The sequence below is a fragment of the Melospiza melodia genome, chromosome 2, assembly GCF_035770615.1.
Source record: "Melospiza melodia melodia isolate bMelMel2 chromosome 2, bMelMel2.pri, whole genome shotgun sequence".
Lineage (NCBI taxonomy): Eukaryota > Metazoa > Chordata > Aves > Passeriformes > Passerellidae > Melospiza > Melospiza melodia.
Window position 1 is genome coordinate 20,446,916 of NC_086195.1, and position 18,659 is coordinate 20,465,574.

The following is an 18,659-nucleotide window of genomic DNA, read 5'->3' on the forward strand; positions in this document are numbered from 1 at the left end:
GTTGAGAAGCTGGATATCAGCTGGCAGTCTGCCCTTGCAGCCCAGGAGTTCAGCTGCTTCCTGGGCTGCATCAAAAGCAGGTCCATGGAGGTGATTTTGCCCTTCTGTTCTGCTCTGGTGAGACCTCACCTGGGGCACTGCACCCAGCTCTGGAGGTCCCAAAACAGGAAAGACATGCACCTGTTGAAGCAGGTCTGGAGGAGGGTCACAAAAATGATCAGAGGAGTGGAGCACTTCTGCTGTGAGGACAAGCTGAGAGAATTGAGATTGTTCAGCCTGGAAAAAGAAGGCTCAGAGAAGACTTTATTGTGGTCTTTCAATAATTAAAGGGGTCCTACAAGACAGCTGAAGAGTGTGTGTGGTGATAGGACAAGGGGCAACAGTTTTACATTGTAGGAGAGTGCATTTAGATTGGCTGTAAGGAAGAAATTTTTTATGATAAGGGTGGTGAGACACTCAAACAGGTTGTCCACAGAAGTTTTGTATGTTCCATCATTAGAAGCGCTCAAGGTCAGGCTGGAGGGAGCTTTGAGCAATGTCAGCTATTATTGTTGGTGGCCATAGCAGGGGTGTTGGAGTACATGATCTCTGGGTTGCATTGAAAAGAATTTTATTCTATGGTTTTTTTTCTTTTTGTTTATATAGGTCATGTTTTAAGCAATATTATGAGATTCCTTTTTTAAATGAGGCATTCTAAACTTGATTAAACCATGCATGACTGCATTCCAGGAAGTGTACTGATTTAACTGGAAATTCTCTGGCTATGTTGTACTTTTGTGATGGGAGTCTACTGACAATGGGGATTTCTGTGTCTTAGCCCACTTGCTACTAGCTTCCTTTGTAGTCCATGGATATGGGTACTTGAGGAATAAGATTTTTCTTTGCACTAAAACCATAAAAAATGTAAGATAAAATGATTCCTTAAAATGTCTGTTGAGTCGGGAAGGATCCCAGGATTATTTTATACACCTCTACTTTATAAGATGAACAGGAATTTGATATTATTTAGAGGAGGCCTTCTTTTCCCTGATATCTGTTATAGCCCATTCAAAGATGGCTGTATAACACATGCAGCAAAATCCTGCTTTATGTTGTTTTTCTGATCTAAAGTCAGGTGAGATGAATTTCAGCCTTTATAGAGAGTGTGACCAACCAAGGTTAGCAGAGTGGTGCTGCAGCCACAGATTACTTCTTTACCAGAATTTTAACTGTTCAATGTGTATTTCGTCACAATGAGCTGAATGAGGGAACAAACTGACAATTTATTGTCAAAAATGTTGACTTCAGAAGTATTTCTCCCCATCCAAAATGTAATTATGGTTGAGATTGGTATTGTTTGGAAGAATCCTAATGGGAACCTTACCTGTGGAAGGAAATGTTGCCTGCTTCATACCACACATTTTTATCTTCATAAACCAGGATTGCAGTTATTAATATATCCTGTCTTTCCCACTTATTTCCATTATTTCATGTTTTCCTGTATATTCTATTTCTAAACCTTCACATTTCCCACTTTCCAATCTTGCCCACATTTAAATTTTTGGTCAGATTTTCCTGAAAGTTTTGGCATATTCCGTGCCTGTATCCACATTAACCAGTCATGCTGGACCAGTTAACAGCAGATCAGGAGAATGAAATGATTGATGTAGAGAGCCCAATACCCAGATTATACATGTCTTTTTACCCATACTGTACTCCTTATAGTCAGGCCCCAAAGACTTCATTAGCAGCAGAAGGTCATTATTAAGTGCTCATCTAAAGCTCATCATCTCCGCTATTAAATCTGAGAGGATGAGCCTTCATGCACTCCAGCATTAGTCAGGGATGTGACTCCAAGCTTGATTAATGAAGAGGATGGGGAGGCTGCTTAAAAACGTCCCCATGACCTGAGCAAAAGCACTACCAGGAGGATACACAGCAAGCACAGCTCCCACTTTGCAAGGGCACAGATATCCTTGAATTAGCATTTGTACTGCTCATTTCCCTAATGCAGCTCTCCAAGCCAGGCTCGTCCTGAGTGAAGGTGCTGGCACTGCAGATCCAGCTAATGAGCCAGCCACGCTCAGGGGCTCACAGGGCTCAGAGCTGTGGCTGCTCCTCGGGTGAGGAGGTGAAGTTCTACACAAGTGAACTTGGCTATTCTAAACACCATAAAAATGGTGAAGGACAGGCTTAGCAGGAGGAAGATGGGTATGGGTCAGGCTGGGAGAGAGGAGTACTAATGCTGAACAGTGTTATAGTGCTAATCCTTTTAACTTCCTCTCTGGGCTTTGTTGTCAGACCCCTATTGGGGCCTGATTATTCCGACTTTGCCCTGTCTTCCCAGGCACCCGTTCTGAGCAGAGACTCTTTCCATAGTTAACAGGGAGCTGAACTGCAAAAGGCAGCTAGTGTTTCTTCAAGGTGGGAAACAGGTTTTTACTGTTAAAACACTGTAACTCAACCAAAGCTGTGGAATATCTGCTGACCAAGTTTATGAATGTGTTTAGGATGTTATGCTTCTCAGAAGTATGAGAGTATTGTATCTGCATTGCATTATTTCTTATCTCAGCTAACCATGGAAAGATCTCTTCTATAGAAAAGCTCAGGAGTACATAAAGGCACTGTTGTTTCTTGGAGTTAGTGAAGCTATGAAACGCATGAACTTTACCCCTTGTCTCTACAAAAGATTTGCCAGTTCTATGAATTTTAAATCCATGGGAAATTTTTGTTGCCCTCAGCTGCTGAGGTTCAATGGCTAAAACTCTTTTTGAAGTTATGCTTGAATGCTGCTTTCTTTATAGCCTCCAAAATGACACCTTATGTTTTTCCTGCTTTCATAACATTGAGAAAAAGATGAACAAGTGTTCCCTGTTCAACCAACCGTCGTATATCATCTCATCTGTTTGGCTGCTTGAATGTAGTGATTAAATGCCCATAATTCCAAGAAATACTAAAATGTGTTTAGCAGTTTGATGTTTTACAATCCAGGAATAAAAAGGCAGATGTTATGATCCATGAAGAAATGGTACATACAAACTGGGGGTAGGGCACAAGAAAACTGGAACTGTTTCCTGTGTAATGAGCCATGCATGGCAAAGACTCTAAGGAATGGCCAGCAGCAAAGAGCTACCTACAGATGTAATCATTTCATGTTTCATTAAAGCCTCATTATTTTGGAATTTATACAAATTTATGCTGCAGGAAAATATAAAGCCTGTTGTATGACCCTGGCAAGGAAGACAAAACTTTGAAGAACTGAGCTATCATTTAGAAGAGCTGCATTCATCCAATTCTGATTTTTAACTGAGTTTTTTTGGAGATGACTGGGAGAGAACTTTGATTCAGGAAGGAGATGGTAGCATACTGAGCACTGGAAATTACATGGCACACATGGACATTTGCAAATGGCAGCTTTTGGCTATGTGATTGTAGTTTCATTTTTCCTCACTCAAGATGATGGGCAGAAAGAGCACCCTGTATTTTCAAGGTCACTAGAAACATATTAAATGGATTGAATATGTTTTAAAGACTACTGTGAACTTCTCAAAAAAAATTGGACACAAACTGGTTATATAAAACACATATACTGTCATATGCCTTTTTTTTTGAAAATAGAAATATAACAGTAAGAAAGGGGAAAATTAATTTGCCTTCAATTTCCCATCCTTGTTATAAACCAATATCATAACCAAAACCATTCCAAGACACATCCTGTCTACTGAGTCAGAAAAAAAACCCCTAAACTTCCCAATTTGAGAGCTCAGATAGGTCTCTGCATCTATATTTTGTTCTCTAAGATAAACTGGGACTTGTGTCAGAAAGTTTATATACCACTTCCCCCTTGGAAATCCAGCCTTATTATTAGTTTAACTGTCAAACATGGTCCTAACTTAAAATTACATCAGGTAATACCCACCAATAAGTTTATGTCCAGATTTCTGTCTGTAGTGGTGTGTCCAGCTTGACAGATACAGAAATATCTTAAAAGAGGGTGGTGAGGAAACAGTGTTGCCAGACAACAGATTGTCAAAAGTGTGATTTTGTTGATTATTGGAGCCATTCTCCCTAACAGCATTCTGGTAATCTGTTCACTAACCAGTTGTCCTGGAAGAGCTGGCATGTTCCAGATGCTGTACCCTCACAGAACTCCTTTCCACTCCCCAGGCATCTGAGAAAGGCAGGCAGAAAACCCAAGGGAGATTTGATAACACTGCCCATAAAAAGACACCCTTTTCTCCTATGTCTTAACTACATATTTTTACAATGTCATTTTTTCTGATAGAGACAGATACTTGCTTCTGAAATATTTAAGTTGAAAGCAGACCCTTTTTCTTTAATATATGAGGTAGCAGAATAAAAAATATGTATGAGAGAATGCTTTAAAAGATTGTGTGTTCAAAATGTGTTGTCCTAAGAACAAGCACCATTCAATGTACTGGGCATATACCAAAAAAGAAACTGATCCTGAGAACTAATTTAATCTGCTACAAGAGGGTGATAATTTACCTTCAAACTAGACAGAAGAAAACTTTTCAAGCCCTTGTGTACAGGTCTGAGTCAAAGTAAAGAAAGAAATTTATCATAGAATCTCAAGTGGATGGTGAAGCATTATGCTTTGAATTGTTTATATTCTCCTCCCTCTCCCTTATAGTATTTAAAACTTTGTTTTGCTTGGCATCTGAAATAGGATATCCATGTTCCTGATGCAACATGGATATATGTGACATGGAGTTTTTCTTGTCTGACTTTTTAGAGGAGGGGTGCTAAACAAATGTAGCTGAAAAACTTACATCACTCACTGATTGAGGGCTCAGGTTTCATATGTCTGATTTACACTGTTCAGACCATTAGTGGTGGCATAGACATGAGTAATTCCGCTCATAATATTGTCAGAAACTTTTCCCTGTTACTTGTGTATAAGATCTGAATAATATAATTTGCTTTATTGGCTTTGATAAGTGAAAATCGTGCTGGGTGTTGTGGTCAGTCACTTATTTTGAAATTTGTCACTGCATTTCTCATTTCAAGGCTCTCTCACAAAGTGTTTGGGGGTTTTGTTGCTTGTTCCTTGTATGCACAGAATATGAATTTGTTGCACAAGAGATAACATCTAAAGATAGGCTGATAATACCACGTAGTTATTTATGTGGTTCATAATTATTAACCACTTTTGATCACATTCTGATTATGTACAAATGGTCCAGGCCACCTTCCATGTAGAGAGTGCAGCTAAGCCCAGTTTGATTTATAATAAAGCACTCAGGAAGAGAAGGACTGTGTTTTTAGAATCAAGTTTTTGTGCTTTCGTTTCCAGGAAATGCTAATTCTTATTATATCACCCAAGTACAAACATAATACAAGCGATTGATCTGAAAAATATATGGGATTTTTTGAGTATTAGCCCTTCAATATTCAAAAATAATATACAATAATACAAGTGCTGAAAGGAATAGAGTTTCTTTGCTAAAGATATTCTGTACTTTGGGTGTGTGATAAAATTCCAGCATGAATGCACAGCAAAAAGAAGTATTAACTTTCTTTGCTTCCTAAGGAGTTCAAAATGTTTTGCTCCTGTGGGATTTATGTAATTGATGCTGGATATTTAGTCTGCAGCATTCTATTCACCTTTGAAAAGCCTAGGTTATAATCTGATTTAGATGACAATTGAAAGAGCTCAGTGGTCTCAGTTTAGTCCCTTTTTTATTAAATCACCATCAGACACTTAACACAGTGCTGATCTTTGCAATAAGACTCATTTTGAGGCATACTGGCCCTATTGGAGTCAAAGAGGCATGGAGTATAAACTTGGCTTTTATAGAAATTAAATCAGCAAATTTCTTCATTTTAAAAAGCACAAACATTTATGGAAATTTTGCAAAGACAAACCATACCTACTGCATGGATGCCTTTATTCTCAGAGATAATAGACTATTCTGCATTACAAATGGCAAAGATAGTGATACTGCTGGAAAAAATCCTTAGTAGGAGGAATTGCATTATGGTAGCAGTGATTTGCACTGGCTTATTAAAGGTATCAGTGTAGCAGAATCTGGCCAGATTTTATATTGTTAGGTGTGGCCATCAAGTCAGAAACTATGCTAAATTAAGGGATGCCTTGGTCAACACCTTCAAACATCTTATTTATATCTGATCCCTTCCAAAGCTGTAATGGAGATTATAGGGTAGTATAAAGACCTGCAGCAATAAAATAAATAATTACTATCAGTTGATGTAGGAATAAGCAAAAACGTTGTCTTGAGTAACAATGGAAATAGCAAAGGCTTTCTTTATTATAAAGGAAGTTTCTAATTCTGCATTATTGCATTCTGAACAGAAAGGTCAGTTATAGTTTTCTTTAAAATGGTGTGCCAGTTAATTACATTTCTCTAATGATCTTCAGATCAAAAACTATGCATTGCACCCATCAGTACAGATTTTTGCAAGATGCAGGCTAGACATAACAGAATAAAAAGGCTTAGAGTTGAGCACTTCAGGGGGCTAAGGTGTTTTAAAGCTCCTGCTCAAACGGACCATGGCTTAATCCCTGTGCTGCCACTCAAGACAGTGATTAAAAATCACCCATTCAGGCAATTGCTTCTGGGTGTTGATGTGCCAGGCTGTGGGTGTGGGGCTAAGGGGGTGGAGAAGAGGAGGGTTTGTGAATGTATGCCTGATGTTTGACGAGCTGAATTTCAAAAAGAAGGAGGGGAAAGCAGAGGAAAAGAGGGAAAAACTCAACTTGCCCCAGGAGGAAGGAAAAGGAGAGAACAAAGCTTCCTTCAGTAAGCTCAACCAGTCTTACAATTTCTGAGTTCCTCACAAGAGAGCTCCCCCCTTTCACTACTCTAAAGAGAAAACAAGATTGTGAAATCAAAAGTCAGCCCTGGGGGAGGAGAAGGGGAAGGAAGTTTGTAAATGAGACAGGATTTATCCTGAAATAATAACCGTAGCAGTGATAGCAGGGCTCCTGGTGAACCACTTGGTGGACTTTTTAATCTGTCTCCTTAGATGCTGAGTGTCATTTTTAAAGCAGGCTCTTTATGTCAAAGGAGATTAGCACTGGTGACAGAATAACTTATTCTTGAATGTGAATATGGAGAAAAAAGTACTTTTCCCCATCTCCCCTGCTGGTAATTCTGATATATTTTGGTAATTTTGATATATATTGCTATATTATTTCTTTGTTTATTCTGTAGATTTGTTCGTATACAATTACTCCTAAATTACTTTAAAAAAATCAGTGTGGAGAAAAAACACTTGTTCTCTTGTTACCTAAAAAAAGAGTCACTGAGGATAGCATTAAATCTTCTTTCAGCATTAAACATTTAAGTAACTGATGGCTGTACTGCTGCCTTCTGAATCCATGCATGGCTGCTAAAATATTTCATCTCTCAGGGTTTCTTACACATCTCATCCATGCTAATGTGAGGAAAATGGTTTGGTTTCTCATCTTTTACAGAAAATATCTCATTGAATGTGTAGTACACTCAGCTTCCTGAGCAAAGGGATAATGCCAGTGTGACCTTGGTGCCAGGAGCAGATCACCTTGAGTGCCATCATGTGGCATCTACAGGACAGCTGGGGGATCTGGCCCAGCCAACATGGGTTTAGGCAGGTCCTGCTTGACAAACCTGATCTCCTTCTGCCTTGTGGATGAGGGAAAGGCTGTGGATGTTGTTTACCTGGACTTCAGTAAAGCTTGGACTCTGTTTCCCACAGTATCCTCCTGGAGAGCCTGGCTGGCCATGGCATGGACAGGTGCACTCTCCTCTGGGTGAAAGGAATGTCTGGATGAGCAGCCCAGAGAGTGATGGTGAACGGAGTTCATCCAGCTGGGGGACAATCACCGGTGGCATTTCCCAGGGCTCAGTACTGGGGACAGTTTTGATATGAGTATCAATGACCTGGATGAGGAGATTGAGGACACCCTCAGGCAATTTGCAGATGACACCTAGTTGGGCAAGGGTGTTGATCTGCTGCAGGATGGAAGAGCTCTACAGAGAGATCTGCACAGGCTCCTGGATTGGTGGGCTGAGGCCTATGGTATGAGATTCAACAAGACGAAGAGCTGGGTCCTGCACTTGAGTCACCATAGCCTTTAGCCATGCTAGGGGAGGTTTAGGTGGGACTTTAGGAAGAAAGTTTTCACAGAAGGGGTAATTGGGCATTAGAATAGGCTGCCCAGGGAGGGGTGGAGCCGCCCTCTCCAGAGGAGTTTAAGGAAGGACTCAGTGCCTGGGTCTAGCGGACGAAGTGGTGTTGGGTCGTAGGTTGGACTCAATGATCTCAGAGGTCTTTTCCAACCTATTTGATTCTGTGATTCTGTATCCTCATATCTAGGACTGCAAAAGTTGCTTTTTACACAGCGTCTTTCTCAGAAAAATACTTTTGAATCTGGCCTTCCCCCTGCTTTAGGAATCATGTTGTTTCATTGAATTACAGACACCTCAATAGGAGTTGGAAGGTTTACAGGCTCTGTTGCTACCACCTAATTTTTCACATCTTGTTTATGTCTTTTATACAGGAGCTCTGCCACGCTTCTTGTCAGGGATTTATACTCATTATTTTCTAGAGCTGTACATAATTTAGGAAAGAGAAGCACTCCAGAAAATACTATAAACAAGGTGTACATATGTGACCCTTTCACATATGCAATGTTGCTGACTTGAGTTGAAAGACAAGCAAAAAAAAGAAATAGAAGGGATTTCTATGAGGGTTTTTTTAGGCTTGGTTCTTATGACCTGGAAATAAGAGCAACTTTAACTGGTATCTTAGATGTTGTTTAAAACTGGGTAAATATAGTGAAAACAGAATTAATTTCTTGCTCTGGTTTGTGGGGGTATTTTTATGTCATTCAGATGGAATTTCCCATCACCGCTGCACTGGAAGTCTTCCAAGTGCATTTTTAAGATTAGCAGAAAGAGGAAATGTATGTTGAAACAAGTTCTGTCCATTTCTGCTTGGCTTCAGTAGGTCTGGCCTTTGTGAAAGTCTTGAAGAAATGCTGTGTCATCCTTTCCTGATGATAATCCAGGAACCCTGAGCAGGGTTTGAAGGAAGTGATGCAAAGTGGATATGAGCTATATGTTTCACTGCCTTTACACACTCCCAGCTCTTCCAGAAAGGGCTGTTTTGGCTGTCTGATGGTCAAGAGCCCAGAGCATCCTGGCTGTACTGTTTTTCTTTGATTTTTTTTTTAGTGGAAGAGATGGTTACCAATAAAGACACATTCATGCTACCTATTTTGAGACTTGTCCCCCAAGGAAGATTTATCCCATCCCAGTCTGTAGTTAGTGCCTGTTTTGCTCAATTTTCTAGACAGAACCTGAAACAGGTGGCTCAAATTTTGTCTAGCTTTTTAATGGCTAAAAATAAGGTTTTGTTCTGTCATGTCTAGAGGAACTTAGCTATCTGTTCTTTGACACAGGCCACCTGCCTGCCCTGTTTGGCCTGCCCCTTATCCCATTTGCCCTTTCTGGTTTCTTGACAATATAGGCATCCCACACTAATCTGGCTCATCCTGTCTGTGGCGTTAGAGATCACTGAAGTTGATTTTCCTAAGTGAAAGTGGAAATAGAAGCTGCAAGAAATCTTATAATGGAGTGAATGGATCAAATAATGGATTTCTATTCCAGGTGTGACTCCCTGGCAGATGATGATTCTGACACCATTTGGGGTGTGGATCTCTGTGCTGACAAAGATTTTGGAAGGGGTAGAAAACAACTGCAAAACTCAGTGCAGGAGAAGAGCCCTTTATACATGAGTCTCATGGGATATAACTGATCTGCTCTAACTCCCAGTGACAGCAAACTGTTCTTTCTGGTATATTGTAGCTACTTCTTTTCTCCAGCATCTCAAGTAATACAACATCTTTTCATCATTTCTTGTTGCTGGAAGGGAGGTGATGAGTGTTCATGTTCTGCTTGGAGGATTTTTTCATCTAGGACACATGCAGGCAGAAGATACTGTTAGATTGATCCAGTAGGAAACAAAAGTAGTTAGAAAATGTGATGTTTATGTCCTTATATAAGAGTTTATGTCCACCTATAAGAGTATGTGGTTTTAAGACTAATACAGTGTGTCTCCTGTCAGGGAGAGTTAGCTGCCAGCCAGATTGATTTCCCAGAAAAGAAGTCTCTGTAGGCTGGCTGCTCTTTAATAAGTGCACTATGTCCATTATTCAAGCTTTTGACCACATTCCTTTTGCTTCTTACAGAAAAAAATTGAATTATTCTCTCATTGTTAAACAAAAATCTGTATTTATACAATTGAATATATACCAGATTCATAGACATTAGTGCAAAGTGATCCAAAGGTGGGTTGTTTTGCCTGTCTTGTCTTTTTTCCCCCCTCCTCTCTTTCCCCCCAAGTCACGCTCAGATGTCAGATGCTGCTGAACCTGTTTGGCTGCTTTGTGAAATCTGGAGGGGCACAAGCTGCCACCTGGAGCTGCTACCCACTGCTACGTCTGACTAGTTCACAAAGACACATTTATTCTGGTTGGCATTAATTAGATCAAGAAGGTAGGAAAGGAAAAGAGAAGAAAAGAAGATATTGCATTCCTGAGCTGATAATATATACGGGACTGACGAGTGGAGAGGAAAATTGCAGAGCGTAGCTGCTGTCTCTACTGGCAACTGAAAACAGCCCAGTAACTTTGTTTTCAAGGGATTTGTGCTTTGTCTATTTGCTCTGAAGAGAGCTAGGTAGGATAAATTGATGATAGTTGTGGCAAATAAATGTTACCTGGAATGGAAAATTGAATTTGAAACAAATATGAAAAGCATAGAGTCAAGATCCCAATTCTTTGAATCTTCACTATGTGAAGCACTAATAGCAATGGGTTTTTCGGGGGGAAAGGTTTTTTGCTGGTTTCTGTCTGGAGGAGATTTGTTAAATTATTGCTCAGCAAGTCCAAAACTTTAAATTGACTGTGGATCTCACTGCAAGAGCATGTTATAAAGGGCTAGAGGATAAAAAGGCTTTCAAAGGAGGAACTAATGGAAGATGGGCACATGGATGGCTGTTCCACCATATCAGAGTGGGTATTCCTGGGAGAGGGTCAGTCAGTAATAGTTTTGTTCCTCAGTTTTCTTTTACCTCACCCATCTTCTATGGGACATAGCCTTTCCATGGCAACTGAAGAGAGCATTTTGTTAATCTAGTGTGACTGCTCCCTATGAAATTATATATCTGTATTAAAAATCTCAGGTTCAAGGAGATTAAAATTAATGGCTGCAATATGTATTATTCTCAACTGGTATTCTGTGGTATGTTAATACCAGTCCTGTAGGGACTTCAGCTTTTAAAATATATTGCCTGTGTGATGCCCTGTTCATTCACAGAAACTTGAAGTATAACACCCCTACCAGTTAAAGGACTTTGCCATTCCTTTTAGTCTGAAAAATGTCATGCTCAAAACCTGGAAGTTTCATAAAAATTCCTCCCTAAAGATATTGCTACTGCTTAATAGCCATCTGCTTTGGGTTTTTTCTTGAGTCATATGGGGGCCTTTGTTCTTTGGCTTACCTGCTAGGCTTTGTTTTTATTTAAGATTTTCCCTTTTCTCTTGCTTGAATACAAAAGCACTGTTTCTTAGAATGCTTTTAGTTATAATTTACACTGTATTTTTGATAGGTTACAGTAGTAGGAGATTCTTTTGAAGAACAGAAAGATATAAAATATTATATTAAAAAATATATCTTTTCCAACAAAAAATATATTCTTTCTTCATCTGTTTGTCAGCATTACTTTTGGGGAAAACTCCATTGCATGGACTGTACTGATAGTGGTACCGAGAACTGCAGGAGCTCTGGAGAGCCTTCAACTCTGAGTGACAGACTCTTCTTTCAGGGTGATGGGAAAGAATATTTGCACAACTCCTTAATCTGAAATTTATCAGTCAGTTGTGCTTTTTTTTTGTCTAGATGCAGGTGCACCACCCTGAAGAAGACTGTCAAGAAAATAAGGAATAGAGTATGACACAAGAGGAAAGTTGCCAGATAATTAGAGATTTAATAATAAATAGGAAAAAAGTGATTGCTGTGTTGTCCAGGACTTGGTGTTTATTTAATTTCTTGCAGATCGGGAGTACTTAGAGGGAGAGTAATTAATGGGATTAATTAGAGATATTTGTTTAACAAGTGCTCCTGACTCTTGTGGCTCATGAATTAAAACTTGAACTTTGTAAGAATGTTCTCTGCAATCCATATTGGTTTGTGAATACAAACCACTTTGGTTTTGAATGGAAGAGAAATCAGATGAACAGATAATTAGTGCAACAAAAGTAGTACATAAGGGGTTACAGGGATTTATATTTCATTGGAGAATCAAAAAAACCCAAATCCACCCATAAATCAAACATAACTGGCAAGGCCTGCCTTTGTGGAGATGTTTTCTGTAGCAGTCTCTGACGGTCTGTGTTTAAATTCATCCTATGTGATGTTACAAGAATTAGTCCTTGAACTAACTGTAGACTAAGTATATAATTTTTATGCTTTAAGTAATTTGTTTTCCAGTGAGAGCATTGAATATCCAGAATATTTTTCTTTTGCACACTTGCATTTGTAAATAGTTATTCTCTTGACAACTTCTTGACAATTCTCTTGTCAAGTTATTCACTTGACAAACTATTAGAAAAATAACAAAAGGGTGTAAATGTTTCTCTGCACATCAAGGGTCTCTATCCTGAAATTTTTGGAAATCTGAAAGGCAATTAATTCACTTAACAGACCCTGTGGTGGTAAGAAGGGTTTTGAGTTCTCTGATGCTTTGCTTTGTTTTTCATAAGTTAGTGTTCTCTATTAAAAGGCACAGCTTTACTAATACTTTTCAAGGCTATTCATTTTAATTTGTTAATGATCCTCATTTATTTTAAAATATCCTGGTACAGTTACTACATGAATATCTCTGGAAGACAATAGACAATACCCTCAGGACCAAAGATTATTTCATTAGCATAAAATTGTTTGGTTCTAATCCTCTAAGTATTTGTCTATGTGCTTAACTTTATTTAGCATTCCCAAGAAATTCTTGTATCTGATGCTGTCTCTTAGTGTCTGCTGAGCAACTGCCACACTGTTTTCAGTAAGATGTTCCCTTCAAAAGAAAGCTGTTAAACTATGGTTCTGGTTGGAAACAGAGCTGAAATTTCAGCAAAAGTGGGAGCTGAGTGTGAGGCTAAAATACACTTGTAATTACTGAAACTGTGCATTCATACTACTGCTCATGAATACCACATAATCTTCCCATAATACTAAGGGCTATATTTCAGTGCTTAAAAAAACAAATTAAAATTTCTTCTCTAATGCAGTTTCCTGTGGCCATGGTATAAAAACATGAACAGATTCAGGCAGTGTCTGTCAAGTTTGTTAAAGTGAAGTCTTTTCCCTGGTTTTCAGAATCGGAGCACATAGAGAGAAACCATAATCATGCTCTTTGTAAAGCAATCCACCAAAGACACTAATCTACCTGTTTTGCTAAAAAACCCATATTTTTTGTATATAAAAAAGTGGAGAATTTAGATGTAGCCAAGAGCCTCAAAATTAAGACTGATCTCTAAACCTTCCAAAATTTTAAGGCAGTCCAGCTTTTAGATCCCAATATCCTCTCCACATTTTAGGATTAATCACCTTTTCAATACTGTAGAAGAGACTTAGACTTCAGAAGGTGTGTTTAAAAACTTCAAGTTTCACATTTAGTAAGTGTCAGCTTAAGTTTGTTTTGGCATCATACTGCTAAAAAGCAATTAACAACAAAGGAAAACTATTTTCTTATCTTTTCAATACAAAACCTTCCATGACAGAAAGGGTAAACAATGCTTTCAGATATTTGCAGGAGAAAACATAAAAAGGATCAAGTTCCTGTGCTTTTGACTGGGTTAGTTTCCCCCCTTTCCCCTCCTCTGTTTTTAAACATGTCCTTGCACACTGATATTCTTCAAATCTTATTTCGGTAGTTTTGATCATCAGGTTCAATTGATGTTTTCATGCTCCTGCTCTGATCATTCCCTCCATGATTTAGGGGGTCAGACTAGAATTCAAATTCACAAATTAGATGCTGTATTGTCAATCTAACAATTTAGAACAGAGCAGTTCCAAAATCCAAAATGCAGCACTGAGCAAGAGGCTTCATTGATCACAAGGAATTGTTAAAAGCAAGTTCTGTGTAGCAGTGGGAGTAGCTTCTCTTTTTCCCTTTCTCTGCCTCACCTTCCCCCAAATTTACAAGCAGCTGCTGTACATTCTAAGCAAGGGGATTTTTTTTTTTTTTTCGTGGCTTACTTTGAAGTTTAGTAAGATATGCTTTTGTTTAAATTGGGGAAATATGATATTTGATAGAGCAATTTATAATCTATTCAAATATGAATCAAGTACTAAATATTTCGCCTTCAGCAAGGCATAAAGTATTTTAGAATCCCATAATGCTGTTGAAAGTTTTGCCTTTCTCTAAAGAGCCTCAATGGTGGGTCATTTATAGTACAGCTTATTGGTTCAAATTTAAATGATATTTAGATACAAATGAAGCACTAGGGGAAAATGGCTGTCAATGGCCAAAGTGGCCCATCAATGTCTTAAGAGTTGCATCAGTGACACCAGAGGAGGCTTAAAGCTCAAAGAGCAATTAATAATAAACATCTGTTTGAGGGAGAATTAGCACTTAGCATTCATATGAAACAATTTCATACTAAGAAATTGCTCAAATTGTATCACATTAATCACGCTTGTTGACATGATATTTCTTAATTTTTCCAAAAAGCCAGACTGCCTTTCTTTTTTTCTTTTATGTCCTTAGTGTGTAAAAAGAGAATTGCAAGGTGCAGATACTGACTTGAGGGGAGGGCACTGTATTTTCTCCAATTCCTTCTCTTGGGTTGAGCAGAGGATGTGGCTAGTCAGAAATGTACTGAAGCTATTTGCCTGGAGCAGGAAAACCCTACATCTCAGACATGCTGTTAAGAACAGCAATGAGGCTGCTCTTCCTCTGGCCCTGTTCAGAAAAATGTGAGTTTCTAATGTCATTTGGATCAGCCCCTCTGTGCTGACTGACCATATGGCAAGAGAGGAAAGACTGAGGAGATACTATTTTTAACCCATCCACTGTTGTTGATTTCCTTCATCAGAGAATCATATGATTAGCTGTATATAGAACAAGTAATTTATGTGATTGTTCTTGCCTGTGGAAAAGTTATAAACTGCAGACATTAGTGTATTTTTTCCATTTGTTAATATTACAGTTTCAATAGGATCCATTATACTACACTATGGTATCTGCTTTCTGAAGACAGTGGAGTGATTGTTTGGAATAAGTGCCCGGCAGCAGCACCTATCAATCTAAAAATTTATGTTCCTTGTCCATCAAACTGAGATAAAATTGCACAGAAAATGAACTATAAAAGAAAGATTGTATTTCTGTTCTGCACGTTGAAGGAGTGGCATAGAGAATTCTCTTTTGAGGGCAGAAGGCAAGGCAGTAAAAATGACATTTGGTAACTGCATATTAGTATTTCCAAACTAGCAAGAGAAAAATCTTACTTTTTAGCTTTCTCAAGAACCAACTGTTCAACTGTTTTTATCTATGAAAACATCTATGTCTGACTTACAGGTAACACAAAGGAACCCAGCAAAAAGCTGTCCTCGATGCTTGTGGGTTGGTGAATTTCAGGATTAAGACTGGATTATGATTTTGAGCCCCATCTAAATTGCTTCTCCCCATCAGTCCTTGTATTGTCCTTTTCCAGCACTTTGAATATTTTCTGGAAATGGGATTTCTTGTAACCTAACTGGGCACTTGGTTGTTTCTATTCTACTGATCTGCTTCAGCTCCTAAGGTGCTCTGTTTCTTGATTGCCAGGAGCATTGTAACCAGAATAACACTGTAACTGCAAAGCACAACTGTGAGGCATGCAGAATGCAAAGTGTGATACTCATAATGCTTCCCTAAACAACAGCATCCTGCTGATCAAACTTTTAACATGAGGAGCTGACTGAATTTGGCAGAAACAGTGGCTGCACAGCAAATAGACACATTTTGGTGATTCTGGCATCAGAAATACATAATTTTAGGACTCAAACATGATGAAAGAATAATTTTACATAGAGTCAATAGGTGGATTTTCTTTAAGTCTCCTAGCCTTAAGCTATATTAAATTTACATACAATAACTTATCTCTCTAGTAATATATTAGCTCAGAGTCTTGGACTGAATTTCTTCACCTCCTGTTTGAGCCAGGGACATTGCCAGTTGATATCTAGTGAATATTTTGGCATAGTTTAAGAAATTACTGTCACAAGCTACCCACTTCTTTTCACTGCTGTAACTTACTGCAACCATACACACCTTAAGCAATCATTTTTTTTGTAGTTTATACCACGGAAAGAAACACACAAGCTGTGGTTCAGCATTTAATCTACTGTTTCTGTGGTGAAGGTGGTAAGTTTCAGCAGAAAGGAGCTATTGGTGCTGAAGTAACTTTTGTTTCCAAAGCTCTTGGTGGGGATCATAAGAACACAAATGCACAGCTGTGTTGGCTCTGAGCACTAGAGATGTTATCTTGTTAAACTGTGGTAATTTGATTATATTCAGTCATGTATCTCTGTCCTTGTGCTGTATGAGAATCCAGCTTCATGTCTAAAGACACTTCTACTGAGGTTTTAAGGAATTTCAATAGATATTGAAGAGGAGGAAGGTTAGAAGACATCTATTTTATAGTTCACACTAGAGTTGAAAAGTGAAAGAAGGGAAATTAGTGTGGCAGAGGATATTTGTTAGATGATTTCATTATATTAAGGTAAGATTTTTGAATGATAACTAACATCACAAGTGACACGAGTACAACTTCATGAGACCATGGGTTTGAACTCATAATTATTCACTTGTATACATGTGTATATGTGCATATAAGTGCATAAGCAGTGAGAGTATTCTGAAGCCTTTGCTGACAAACCATCACATAGGGATACTCAGCTCTATGAAATCTCTCTGTGTTGTCTATTTTAACACATACAGTGCTATCCTCAAACTAAAGTAAAACTTATGCAGGAATTAAGGCAGATGTATCAGCAAAATTGAGATTGTTTGAATTGGTATCACTTTTATGATTGGTGTCACTTTTATGATTGATTAAGAAAATTTAAATATAAAATGTTTTTTCATTGAAACTGCTTCAGACTGTGGCTGGTTGCTGCAAGCAAAGGGCATGAAAAGGCAGACTAACTATAGCGTGGACAAAAGAGCAGCAGGGCAGCATCTGATAATCACAGAATCAAGAATCCTTTGAGCTGGTTGATCACAAATGCATCTGGATGAGTATAAGCCAGCATGGCTGGACAGACAGTCCAAAGAAATTACTGATGCTATTTAACGAAAAATCAAGAACAGGATATGTGTTGAGGAATCTAAAATTCTTCTGTCTAGGACTTGTGCTGTGGCTCCTACTGGGCTGCTTATAACTTGACTTGACTGTAGTTATCCATGGACATTCAACATCACGGAAAAGGGTTCTAATAATCATAATCCCTCTGCACATCTGTCTTGATTTCTGCATGCTCAGTTTGCCTGTTAGAAGCTGCTATTCCACACACAAGTTAACAGATGTTGCCAGCAAAAAGCTTTAAAAACCTTATGAAGAACGTGCATTTGTATGAGGTCTCTGGTCTATTGTTTCAAGGAAATGAAATGAATAGGAAATTAAATAATCACAACAATTGTTTATTGCTTTAAAAGAACAAAGTGCAGGCTCTTCCATGGAAGAAAAACCTAAGACAAGTGTGGGTTTGCAATTTTATGCTCAGATGTCTGAGGTATGTTTTGTTTCACTTTGTTGTGTTACCATTGTATGAAAGAGGGCATTGCAACATGAAAAACGGAGAACACAAGGAAGCAATTCTTTCCTGCTGTTTCCACTTTGTGTGATTTTTTAACACCTTTGTTGGAGACCAAATGTCTGGTGTGACTCAGTCAGGATTCCTCCCGGGCACTTTGGTTAAGCATTTCCAGTTTCCTGCTGCAGTTTGCTGCTTACATACAAGTTAGGATAAAATTAAAAAAAAAAAAAAAAAAAAAAAAAAGAAAAAAAAAAAAGGCAACTGCTATCATCTTGTATTTCACCTGGTGAATCTCAAAGCAGTAGGGTCTCTGTGGTGTTTGTAGGAAGTCTTTCACACAGGTGTTGTACTCTCTCAAATTGTCCCCACTTTCAGCAAACTCCCGCTAGACTTTGCACTGTTATATTTTTTAATAAGATTTGGAGAAAGCAGTGGAAAAAAAGTGATTATTTGCCACAGGTCTGTCGTGCAGAGTTCTGCCATTCTGGGGACCAGCAAGCGCGGCACTGTTCCTTTCGGGCGTGGCAGGTTTGGCCAGGCCCAGCCAGGCTCCCTCACCGGGCCGGGTGCTGCCAGCCCCGCTGTGGCTCATTGCCCCAGGGCTGAGCTCAGCCTCCCCCGAGCCGTGCGGCAGCACTGTCCCAGCACAGCCCTTGCTGGGATGCTCTGCAGGGGGATCCATCCCTCCCTGCCTCCAGCCCACCGCGGCCGGCCCTTGGGAGGCAGAGGAGGTGCTTTGCTGTGGGTGCAGCTCGAAGGGCTGGCCTCAGGAGCTGGGATCCCGGCGGAGGCAGTTAGGTGGAGCGGGTTTTCCTGCAATTGTAGGGGAGATTTTCCTGTTGTGTTTCAGTC

At 39.1% G+C, this 18,659-nt stretch overlaps 1 protein-coding gene across 4 annotated transcripts in view; it reads left to right on the forward strand.

The window, feature by feature from the left end:
• The window catches only part of MID1 (midline 1), a 240,041-nt gene that overhangs the window by 113,998 nt on the left and 107,384 nt on the right, over positions 1 to 18,659 (forward strand). The gene's annotated exons all lie outside the window — the stretch shown is intronic.